At 37.2% G+C, this 12,102-nt stretch overlaps 1 protein-coding gene across 2 annotated transcripts in view; it reads right to left on the bottom strand.

The window, feature by feature from the left end:
* Positions 1–8,233: 8,233 nt before the first annotated feature.
* The window catches only part of akap12b (A kinase (PRKA) anchor protein 12b), a 65,251-nt gene continuing 61,382 nt past the window's right edge, over positions 8,234–12,102 (bottom strand). For both annotated transcript variants that reach the window (XM_063002386.1, XM_063002387.1), the window contains one exon: positions 8,234–10,173. The gene's annotated coding sequence lies outside the window, so the exon portion shown is untranslated. The remainder of the gene's footprint in view (positions 10,174–12,102) is intronic.

Below are 12,102 nucleotides of genomic sequence, written 5' to 3'. Positions count from 1 at the left end.
GTGGGACTTTTTCCAGCATTATGCGCTCTGAAAAAGTAAAATAATTGAAGCAAGACCCTTGCTTTACATTCTCAGCCTCATGTCCTTTATGTAAGTAATTTATTCAGGTCATTCACATGAAGTAAGTTGTGGTTTAAGCCTTTCCTCTTTCTAACCGCCAACGGCGAGAGGAAGTTGTGAAATGCGATCCACCCGCTTTGAGTTTGTACGTTTCCCTTACTGTTCTCTAGGTTTTCATTACTGGGTTCAGTTTTGATCAGATTTAAAGCTCATGTTGTGCCTAAAGCTGGAATCTGAACAAACAAAATAGTTCACATGAAGTGTTAATGTTTTACTTGCTAATATATTTGTACAGGGAATTATTTAATGTTCTGAATTAAGCAGGAAGATGCCTAAAGATTTTCAATATTAAGCACAGCATGAGCTTTAATTGGGTTCCAACACTTGCATGTTTGTTCTTAAATGATAAAAACAATAAATTAGCACAAGGACACTCATGTGATAAATTATGCCAGCCCACTACCACTGGGACCCAGGGTTCAAATCTCCACCGGAGCTATGGGCCCATCGTGCGTCTTCATATAGACATGATTAGCCATGTCTGGAAGGGGGTGGCCATGGCCCCTTGATTAATTGGGGTCCTGTATGGGGTGTGTTACTGCACTGTGCCCAGTACATGGACCCATCATAAACCTGTCAAGGCTAAAAGTAACTACACAGTAAATACACAGTTAACTGCGATGACGCTCCCAAACAAGCCCAGAATCGATAACGGGTTCAGACTCTGAATGTGAAAATGCCCTAAAAACTCACTTTAGTGCAGGATTAGGCTGAAAACCTTTGGTTTGTATGGCAAAGACAAAAACAAGACAGTTTAGTTGCATTAATAGACAAATAATTAATTAAAAATGACTACATTTACTTACATGTAATATACTGAACTATGATCATTCCAGTTCAAACTTGGGACCAATTCAGAATAGCACAATCAGTACGTTCACCTTATAACAGTTTGGTGTCCAAACTTGCCATGCCTATGTGGTTCGGGTACAAAATGACATAATTCACACTTAAAAGAATTGCAGTCTTTATCAAACTATCGATAATTATGACAAAAACGAAGCAAATGTCAGATGTGAGAGCTTGTGCACTAAAGTGGCAGTAAGCACCCTTCTCCAAATGCCTAATAAAGCCAAAGTGTCATGAGGCAATGTTGTATAAGGGTGCAGGCCACATTGTTTTTAACAGTCATGTGAAGGAAATTGGTAATCACGTATTGGAGCCAGTTTAATTCAAATTTAAAAGCTCACGATTATGTACTATGTTACGATGTAAAACAGTAACATTATTTATTACACACATTTAAATAAACCTGTACCAGTCACACGTTTTCAGGGTTTATGTGGAGGGCAGGATGATCACAGCTGAAGGAATTTAAATAACTTTACATTTGCATAATATTCACTGGCCTGGGAATTTTCATTTGTACCTGCTGGTGGAGTGATTTTACTTCTCTCCCCTGCTGAACTCCAGTGTCTTATTTTGGAGCTTCCAAAGTGTGTGTTACATTTGTGGTGCATCTCTACTTATGTTTGATTTAAAACTCCAGCAGATACGATCTCAGTAGCTTAAGCGTTTTTGTTTAAAGCTGCTGTCTGTCATGTTTGGGGATTTGAAGACCACTCAGGTAGAATCTTATATAACATTGTTTGGACTTTCCATTTAAATACTCCCTAAGATTGGACTTCGGTCAACAATTAAGTGAGTTTAAAAAAACATAAGATCAGACCAAACTGCCCTGAATCTAAATATTCTCAGGAAGCAGAGCAAGACCATTTTAAAGCATTTTTATTTACTAAATGATGCTACTTTCTTTTTAAAAATATACATAATGCAGCTTTAATGGAACAGTTGAGAGAATTTATACAGCATAGGAAAATATTAGTTTGTTAAATTTGTTTATTAGGATTGTAACGTCATGTTTTACACTTTGGTTACATTCATGACAGGAACGGTAGTTACCTATTACACAAGATTCATCAGTTCACAAGTTTATATTGTAATTTTGTATCGCCAATTCACCTCACTTGCACGTCTTTGGACTGTGGGAGGAAACCGGAGTACCCGGAATAAACCCACGCAGACACGGGGAGAACATGCAAACTCCACATAGAAAGGACCCGGACCGCCCCACCTGGGGATCGAACCCAGGACCTTCCTGCTGTGAGGCGACAGTGCTACCCACTAAGCCACCGTGCCGCCCTAGTTTGTTAAAAACAAAAGATTTGGTTGTAAAAGTTAGAAACTGTACCATTTTTAGCTGTTACATCGTGCATATTAAAACTCTTGGTGCACTCTGAGATATTATGTGCCATGTCTTGTTTAATTAGCAATTAGCTGTAAACAATATTACTATATTTATAACCAGTTTATTCCTCAATAATTAGTCAAACTTTTTAGTTGATGATTTCAGGCTGTGCTGGCATCTCGCTACACAGTCAGGATGCGATTTCATTTCGTCTTATCTATCTACTGTTAGACTCGGCTCTGGACTTGTTGTGAAATGTTTACAGATGTGGTTCTGCTTTTTTTCAGTTATTATTATTATTATTATTATTTTGATGACCTGTTACTGTATGACTGGTTTAAAGACAGCCTGTGTGCATAACTATGTCAGCTCGAAGGGGATTTTACTGTGTTTTAAATATTTGGCAACCCATTAACTTTGCTTGGAAATGCTTTAGAAAGTACTTCATTCTGAGTTTGATATAAAACTTTTCTAATTTTATACACAGTGCTATATTTGCGGAAAGTATTTTATATTACAGATGAATATTGCAAAGTGCATTGAGCGTAGAATATAATCAATTTTAGTGTAGCACAAGTACATGTACATTTTATGTCTGTCTTAGGTCTTTGTAGTGATGCATCATTGTGATTTCCTGCTGTTGTTTTCTGTTTGCTGTGTTCACTTAGTTTGCCAGTAATGATGTGCCACTGCTGTAAAAGCACTGAAGTTTAGGGACCTGACTACTCTTGATAAAATCCTCTTACTTAAAGTGAAGTGAGATGAACTGCAGCTCGCAGTATTTATGTAGATTTTCTGTGACTTTAAGATAATGTTTTATATGTTCTAAAACTCATTTACATGCTAATTGTACCTGAAATGAGCAGCTCTACAAACAAAGTACAAAGTAAATTCACTGTAAATGGTGCTGTGAAAAAAAAATGATATAATTGATGATGATTCCTTTCGGCTGCTCCATTTGGGTGGCGCAATTTTTATGCCGGATGCCCTTCCTGGGCTTGTGGCCGGCACTAAGGGTGCATAAATATGTCATCACAATGGCTAGGTTCACTTGATGCCATGCACCTAATTGATTCTAAAGAAGTGTTATATCTTATCAGTTAACTTATGCAGCTATGATGGAGTGTCAGTACATTTTGAAGGTCTAGCGTGACCGTTTTAACAGGTCACTGTAATATGAATTACTACTGAGTGGTAGGGATTTTATGCCATGCGTCTCGCTATTTGTATGTCTTTTAGGACTGAGATCCTTAATCTTGATCAACATTTCTTGTTCATGCATGTACAAAATTGCTATGCCATTTTTTGTTAAATATGTTTGTATGCAAATTGTGTTTATCTTTGAGGCAGTTACTAATGCACAAACCCCAAAGCGAAGGCAAACAGCATACTGTGATCTGCAGGTCCTCAGGAAATATGAACAATTGCCTCAGTGAAGTTTGTGTGAAATTCGCGTTGTTAATGATGAACAATAAAACTTTTCTAACAAATAACAGACTGAGTTACTTTATTCTATACTATATTTTTGCTGATGTCTTACTTTTTAAATTATTTGGTAGCATAAATACCAGTGGTGTATAGTAACAAAGTAATAATACTTCGTTACAGGACTTAAGTATTTTTTTTGGAGTATCTGTACTTTATTGGATTTTCTGCAACTTTTACTAAAGAAATTGTGTACTTTTACTCTGATACATTTGCCGTATGTAAATTCGTTACTACAAAATAAAACAACAAGAAGTTTTTTAGCTAAATGATGTAAGATGTGCGACAGGCTGCACGCAAGTTTGGCGAATCTGCACTTGTACATTAGATCAGCGGTTAAACACATTAATGCGCAGGTGCAAACATGTTCTCTAAAAGCGATCGGAGTGAGACGCGTCGTTCACCCAAAGATACGGAAATATCGGCATTTCAGAATCTCCCCGTCCAACATGCTTGATGTTAGTTAAGAATGATTAACAAAGTAAATCTGCAGCATTGTTTTTTTTTTTAATTATTATTAGCATGAACATTGTTTAGATATCTAGCTAAACAGTAAAAAAACTACTAAATAATGACATGGTTTTAAATAGGTAATGTCAACAGCTAATTATAATCATGAATTAGCACAAATCATGTTCAGATGGGAGGAAGAAAAAAGGTTAATTGTTAAGGTGGTTTACAGGCTTAAAGGAACGATCTTCATATTTTTCAAAATTACTGCTTCAGTTTATACTAACAGCATTTACTTTTAATACTTAAGTACATTAAACATCAGATACTCTTGACTTAGACTTTTACTCAAGTAATATTCTAAGAGGTGACTTTTATTTCTATGAAAGTAAATTTCTGGTAAGATACTTGTACTTCAAGTATGGCCTTCAGGTACTTTATACACCACTGGTAAATACTGCCAAGCAACATGGGTAGTGAGTGGATTTAATTTCATTTCACAATTAAAGCATAATTAGACACTTTTACCCAAAGTGAGTTACAATTACAAGTATGAATGAATACAGTACAAGCCCTGCTGAAGGGCCCAACAGTGGCAACCTGGCAGTGTTGTCCAGTACCCTAACTGCTTTACCTTATTTCTGTTTATGTTATTTTTATATAATGCCTTTATATAGAGATCTCATGTATACACACGTGTACAATACAATGAAATTATTTTTGCTTGGAAGCTGGGGTCAGAGCGCAGGGTCAGCCATTGTACGGCGCCCCTGGAGCAGACAGGGTTAAGGGGATTGCTCAAGGGCCCAACAGCGACTGCATTGATAGCCCAAAGCTCTACCCACTAGGCTACCACTGTCCCAAAATTTCAAGGTACATGCAAAAATCCGTCTGGCTGTTCCTAATTGCCTCTAGGTGTGAGTGAGTACTGTAAAAGTGAACTAATGGTGCTCTTAACCATACAAAAATCAAAGATTTCGTACAAATACAAAATAACCAACTGCTTATTCACTGATGATAATAACAAGGAAAGTTGCATGGTGACAAAGACGAAAACGACCATCCAGACTTATCAGAAGCCAGGAGCCGTCATGGTACGGGGTGTCAGTGCCTTTGGCAAAGGTAATTAACACTTTTGTGACGGCTGCATTAATGCAGAAAAGTACATTGATATACGTAATAGAGCAACTTAGGTGTGTACAACACGATGCAAAACCACAAGCTGCACACATCACAAAGGCACGGCTGTGGAAGAAGATGGTACGGGTACTGGACTGGCCTGTCTGCAGTCCTGACCTGTCCCTAATAATACTAATAATACATTTACAGAGCTCTTTCCAGAATACTCAAAGACGCTTTACAAAAGATACAGTGTCAGAAACACCACACTAAACTGTAGCAATCAATTAGACCTGAATAAATAAACCAAACAATTACAAATTACAGGCTAAAAGCGGGTTTTAATAAGTGAGTCTTTCTCTCAAATTTCACAATATCAGAACAATCTCGGATATGTTTGGGAAGAAAATTTCAAAGGACAGGAGCAGCGATAGAGAAAGCTCCGTCACCCCAGGTCCAATATCTCGTCCTTAAAGGTGGGAGAATGTGCGGGGAATTAAAAAAACTAAAAATAAGACAACCCTGTCCTGTTTTTAGGAAGAATGGGACAAAATATCACCTGAAACACTTGGCATCACTTGGTATCTTCGGTGCCAAAACATCTTTTTGGTGTTGTGAGAAGGAATGGTGACATTACAAAGTGATAAATGCTTTACCGTCCCAACTTTCTGGAATGTGTTGCAGGGCTGAAATGCAGGAATGGATGTTTATTAATATATGAAATGAAGTTGACCTTTTTTATTTGCTATGTCCACACTGCCCCAACTATGTTAAAGATTTGGGGTTGTACTAGAAAATAATGGTGTTACACAACACCACATGCAACCCATATGAAATGTGTAAAAAATATCCTTTTTAGTCTTTTTTAAATGAATGTCTTTACTAAAAAAAAAAACCTGCAAACATGTGAATGTTTAAAAATACTATAAAGTAAAGCATAAAATAGAGCCACAGATCCTCCAGTAATGGCGCCTGACTGAACTCCAAAATTAACGGTCGTTCATTAGCAACGTCCAACTTTTACTCGATGAAAATATCAATCAAAACCTGTTTTCCACTTCATTTATGTATCTGTGTTTCATTCTGCACTGATTTTTACTGAAACAAGACGTTTATTCAGTTGTTTTACTTCTTAAATGGATTCATTAATCGCTCTAAATCAGCGGTGTTTAGGTCTGGGGTCAACGGTTTTCGCGGGTTTACTTTTATATTTTGAGAAGGGCGGGAGTAAGCTTCTCTCCACCAATAGGAAACCAGCATTTTACAAAGAGGCAGGAGCAGATTTCTCTGCTCCAATAGGAAGTTAGGTTTTCCTCACTCTGGCCAATAACTAACAAGATAATAAATAGGTACCTGGTAGCAGATTATTATTGATACCAAATTTACTTTACATTAAACGAACCGTTTTCTATCTAATAGTGTATTATTCCTTATTGTTACATATCTGTTCAAAAAGAATAATGAATGAAATGGTTTGAAGATAAGTGTTTAAAATAACCTCAATGTCTATCGTGTTACACTATGAAAATGACACTGCATTAACCAAACTTGCTATACATACTGATATTATATTTAAATATATTTATGTGTTATATATACAAAACAATGTATATTAGACAATGTATATTCTTGGTCATATTGTCTACAAATTTACCCATAACCGATACATTGTATATAACTATAACGATAAACTTATTTCTAAATTTATACTCTGTCTGTCTGTCTGTCTGTCTCTCTCTCTGTCTGTCTGTCTATCTCTCTCTCTCTCTCTCTCTATCTATCTATCTACATATATCTATCTGTCTGTCTGTTTATCTCTGTCTATCTATATATATCTATATCTATATATCTATCTATCTATCTATCTATCTGTCTGTCTGTCTGTCTATGTATCTATCTATATATATATTCTTCTATATATCTATCTCTGTCTGTCTGTCTGTCTATCTATGTCTGTCTGTCTATCTATGTATCTATCTATATATATCTATATCTATATATCTATCTATCTCTGTCTGTCTATGTATCTATCTATCTATATATTTTTCTATATATCTATCTGTCTGTCTATATATATATATATATATCCATCCATCCATCCACCCGTCTGTCTGTCTGTCTGTCTGTCTATCTATCTGTATGTCTAATGTAATTTACAAGCAAAATAATACCACATACATACCTATTGAATAATATCAATCTTTGAATAATAAGTGTTTTCTTATTTGGATATAAACTATTAACACGTTTTATCTGGGTGATAGATTAAGCAAATGCAGACGATAATAACAACATAAACTGTCTATCTGACCCAAATTACAACAGTACAGTTCAAATCTGCTTGTCATTGCTGAAACTACATACTTTCTAACACATACAGTCTGTATCTATATCAATGATTGCTTATTTCTTTAATACTGAAGAAATACAAATACCTTCTGAATGCTCTGTATTTGGGTGATTCTCAGCATCGCAAGGGCACTAAAGGGCACTAACATGGTAATGATGTAGTAGTGTGTGCTGTATGAAAGTACAAAATGTGCATGTCAATGCTTTTTGTTCATAACAATCTGAGCCCGTCAGAATCAGGGTTATTTAAAGTTGGACTGATGGTTGTTACTCATTGTAAATGTGTTGAACGCACCAGATATAAAGTTACTTTAATAAGGACCAAAATCATTATAGTCTGGCTATTGGGTTAAAGTATCTACAAAAAAGGAGTGCTTAAGTTTTTTACTGGCTTTAATTCTGAACTGATCTGAACTGAATAGTCCTGGTGTGAAATGATCATTACAAATTACGCATTACAACAGACAGATCAGACAGATTAAAACACAAACAAAACATTACACTAAAACAAAATCACTCTTTTCAACACTAGCTTTATTTGAATGAAATATAGACATGTAACCATATTATTAACAGCTTGATTGATTAAAAAAAGAGATCATGCTACATAACATTGTCTAATACTCTTAATGGTTATTTAGATACATTGGTTTACATTTGTACAAAGGAGCTTCACAGTTATAGTTTATAAAAAGCAGAACAAAAAATGCAATTTGGAAGTTCACAGAAGCCATAACAGCAGTGGAACGGTTTTACTGTTATTGTTATTTTCTATAATAACTGTGTGTGTTGTGCAGAGCTCTTTACTATCGTTTGCTGCATGAATATTATATTGCATTTTAAATAACAGCACAAGAACAACAATGAACCAATGAAAATGACATGAATGAGTGACTGGATGTTTTGCATGAATATGCTGACTGGAACCCGCAGTTGCCATTTAAGTTCTGCTTTAGTTAGAAGAAATGCATTTAGGATTTTAAAATGGTTTATTGGGCTATGTTATTAAAAGAAGACGTTATTAAAAAAGAAAAGACAGAACTAACATCTTGTAAGTGAATAATAGTGTTGGTCTATGATACAGAGATAAGAAATACAAAACATCATCGAGTTAACAAAAGTCAACAAAATCTAAAAACATCAACCAGCAGGTGGCGCTAGTGCACTGTGTGAGTTACAAGCATCTTAGTTTTATACATTAAACTACACAGTAAGACCAGTGGCACGTTCAAATCAGTTTAAAATAAGATAATAGACAACAAGGCATCTATCACGTTGTTTTTTAAAGCTGCTAAACACAAGACTGTTCACATAATTCATACCGCAGCTTAAATGTGTGTATCTTATATTGTAAAATGCTCTGCTGCACGTTGTAGCTGATAAGCTCTACACATAAGGTCAGATTTTAATTTAGATCTGAAACTTGGTGCTAACATTGACTAGGCTATGTGGAGGTGGAGGATACCCTTAAGAGACCCTTTCCAATATCCAATATCACAAACTATGACTTTTTTGCCATTTTAAAGTCAATATCATGTTTTTCTATTGATGTCAAATTGCATGGCGTAGCATTAAGTCTTCTTGTTGCTCGTCAACTAGCCCCCCTTTAGGAAAATAACTTTTTTTAACCAAGCAAAACCAGGTATATCTATGAAATTAAACATCCCTGTATACACGTTTAACTTCTAACCTCTACATAGCTCATTATCAATCCAACTTCTCTGGGTGGAGGTGCCATATCAGGTTCCATCCTTGACACGAGTTTATAAATGCAATACTGATGAATATACTGGTAAAAATGCCAGAACAGAACTGAACAGTGCTGTCTAATATCATTAAAACCCACAGGTCAGACTCGCTATCCTACAGTCACATATCGAAGGTGAAAGCAGTGTTATACCGTAGTACTGTGCTTCTTAAAAAGTGTAGCACTATAAAACAATGATGAGTATGATATAAAATGAGTATGCTGGCTCTCAAGGCTTACATGTCTGGCTGACGTTAAAATGCTGAATTAGTGAAGACACATAAGAATAAGATAAAAGGACAAGTTCGGGATGACAGAATAGTTCATATATATAAATATAATATATAAAATAGCATCCTCCTGCTTTTAGACCACACACATACATACACACACACACACACACACACACGTTTCTCTTCGTCCAACAGTGGCCCTCCATACAGCAACTCAAACAGATTCATCTCAGACAGTTAATGTTAGATGAGTTGATGAGTACATCCGAACCCATCTGGTACAGTTCAGGCATGTAAAACTGAGACATGATGGAGGTATGAATAAAGTCTTGGACAGATGAACGGGTGAATGATTGGATATAAAACTCAGAGACACTTTTAGTCTCCCGCTCTCTCCAGCTCCACTTTGTATCCTCCACTGTAAGATGTACTGTGTGTTTTAGACACAGCAAGTTCCATACCAGCTACCAAACACGTGGATCCTGTAGGAATGAGACAAAAATGGAAAAGCAGTGAGTACACACAGTTAGCTAGTCATTGAGATTTAACAGAAAATGGTAGCATGCCTCACGTACCATTTACTCAGTACCATGTACTGACCAACACTTGTCTCTAGTCTTGTCTCCCTTAATTACTCATTAGATTAGAAAGGTCTTTTTGTATTTACTGTACTGTTGTCTATCTGCACTGTGTACTGTACTGTCTTGCACTTCTTGTTCTATGTTGCACCCTGGTCCTGGTCCTGTCCTGGAGGAACAGTGTTTCGTTTCAATATGTACTTGTATATAGCTGAAATGACAATAAGCCTCTCTTGACTCTGAGTCTAAACAGTTAGCTTTTTAGGTGAAAACAAGCCTTTTCTCACTTGTCAGGAACTTCTGCAAACAAGGTTTGTCTTCTGTATTTGTAGTGAGCCGTTACTGTGTTATTACACTTGCACTTTCCAAAAGATGCTTGTGTCCAAAATGTACAGTCAAATGAACATTACATTTATATTTTCGGCACTTAGCAGATGCTTTTATCCAAAGTGACATACAGTACTGTGATAGTATACTGTCTAAGCAATTAAAGGTTAAGAGCTTAACAGTGGCAATCTGGCAGTAGTGGGGCTTGAATCAGTGGCCTTTTGATTACTAGTCCAGTACTAGGCTACAACTGCCCTATAAAGCCTCCACTAGGGGGTGTTTAGCAGATGCCTTTACCCAAAAGCAACTCACAATTGAGACAGTAAACATTGCAAGCAATTGAGGGTTAAGGGCCCTTGCTCAGGGGCCCAACAGTGGCAACCTGGCAGTGGTGGGGCTTGAACCAGCGACCTTCCGAAAAAAAGCAGTCACTATCTTTTTCTTGGCTTTTAAATGTGAACATGGGGCTTTAGTATGAGGCTACTTTCTTTCTAATTCGGCCTTTTCTCCCCATGGGAGCCACTCAGATTCTTGTCCAGTCACTTGTAATCTCAAGATTGGACGACTGCAGCTCCCTTTTGGCAGGAGCTCCTATGTCCACTACTAAACCCTAACAACTCATCCAAAATGCAGCTGCTCACCTGGTTTTTAACCAACCTAAACACTGCCACATCACCCCACTGCTGCCACATCATCACCCCACTGCTGCCTTATCATCACCCCACTGCTGCCTTATCATCACCCCACTGCTGCCACATCACCCCACTGCTGCGTTCTCTTCCTGTGGATGCACGCATTCAGTTTAAAACACTGATGCTCGCCTACAAAGCCAAAAATGGACCCCAAGCTACCCTCGAGGTCTAATCAAACCCCGCTCTGTACCACGCAACCTCCAAGTCACTAGTCTTGCTCGACTTGATCCTCCACCCAGGACTCAGGGAAGACAAGCATCAAGGCTCTTCTCTGTACTGGCACCCAAGTGGTGGAACGAACTTCCTCTGTCTGTCCGAACATCTGAGTCTCTCGCTGTCCTCAAAATATAATTAAAAACCTTCATCACCTCTTTACTAAGCACTTAATCTATATTCTTGGACTGTTGTCTACTTAAACTAGAGTAAGGTAATGTTTACTATGGAAGCACTTCTGTAAGTCGCTCTGGATAAGAGCATCTGCTAAATGCAGAAGATGTAAATGTACTGTGATGCTGTGTCACTTTACATCAGTCAATAAATGCATAAACGTGTGTCCATCTTAAACTGTTTGGAGCTCCATCCCTCTCTTACATCTGGTATCATATTTTCATTTCCTTAGTTCCTTGCCCCACTTTTCATCCTCTCTGTTTTTATGACTCGACACAAATCACCACCCACAGGGGAGAGAGAGAGAGAGAGAGAGAGAGAGAGAGAGAGAGCATCCTGCACCAAACCCACTGCTGCATTGCTATATATCACCCAGCCCTGATCTGCTGCAGTGCTGCACTTGCACTCATTAAATATTTAGCCGCCC

This window comes from Trichomycterus rosablanca, chromosome 9 (assembly GCF_030014385.1).
Source record: "Trichomycterus rosablanca isolate fTriRos1 chromosome 9, fTriRos1.hap1, whole genome shotgun sequence".
Classification (NCBI taxonomy): Eukaryota; Metazoa; Chordata; class Actinopteri; order Siluriformes; family Trichomycteridae; genus Trichomycterus; species Trichomycterus rosablanca.
This window is presented reverse-complemented; position numbering and strand designations above follow the sequence as displayed.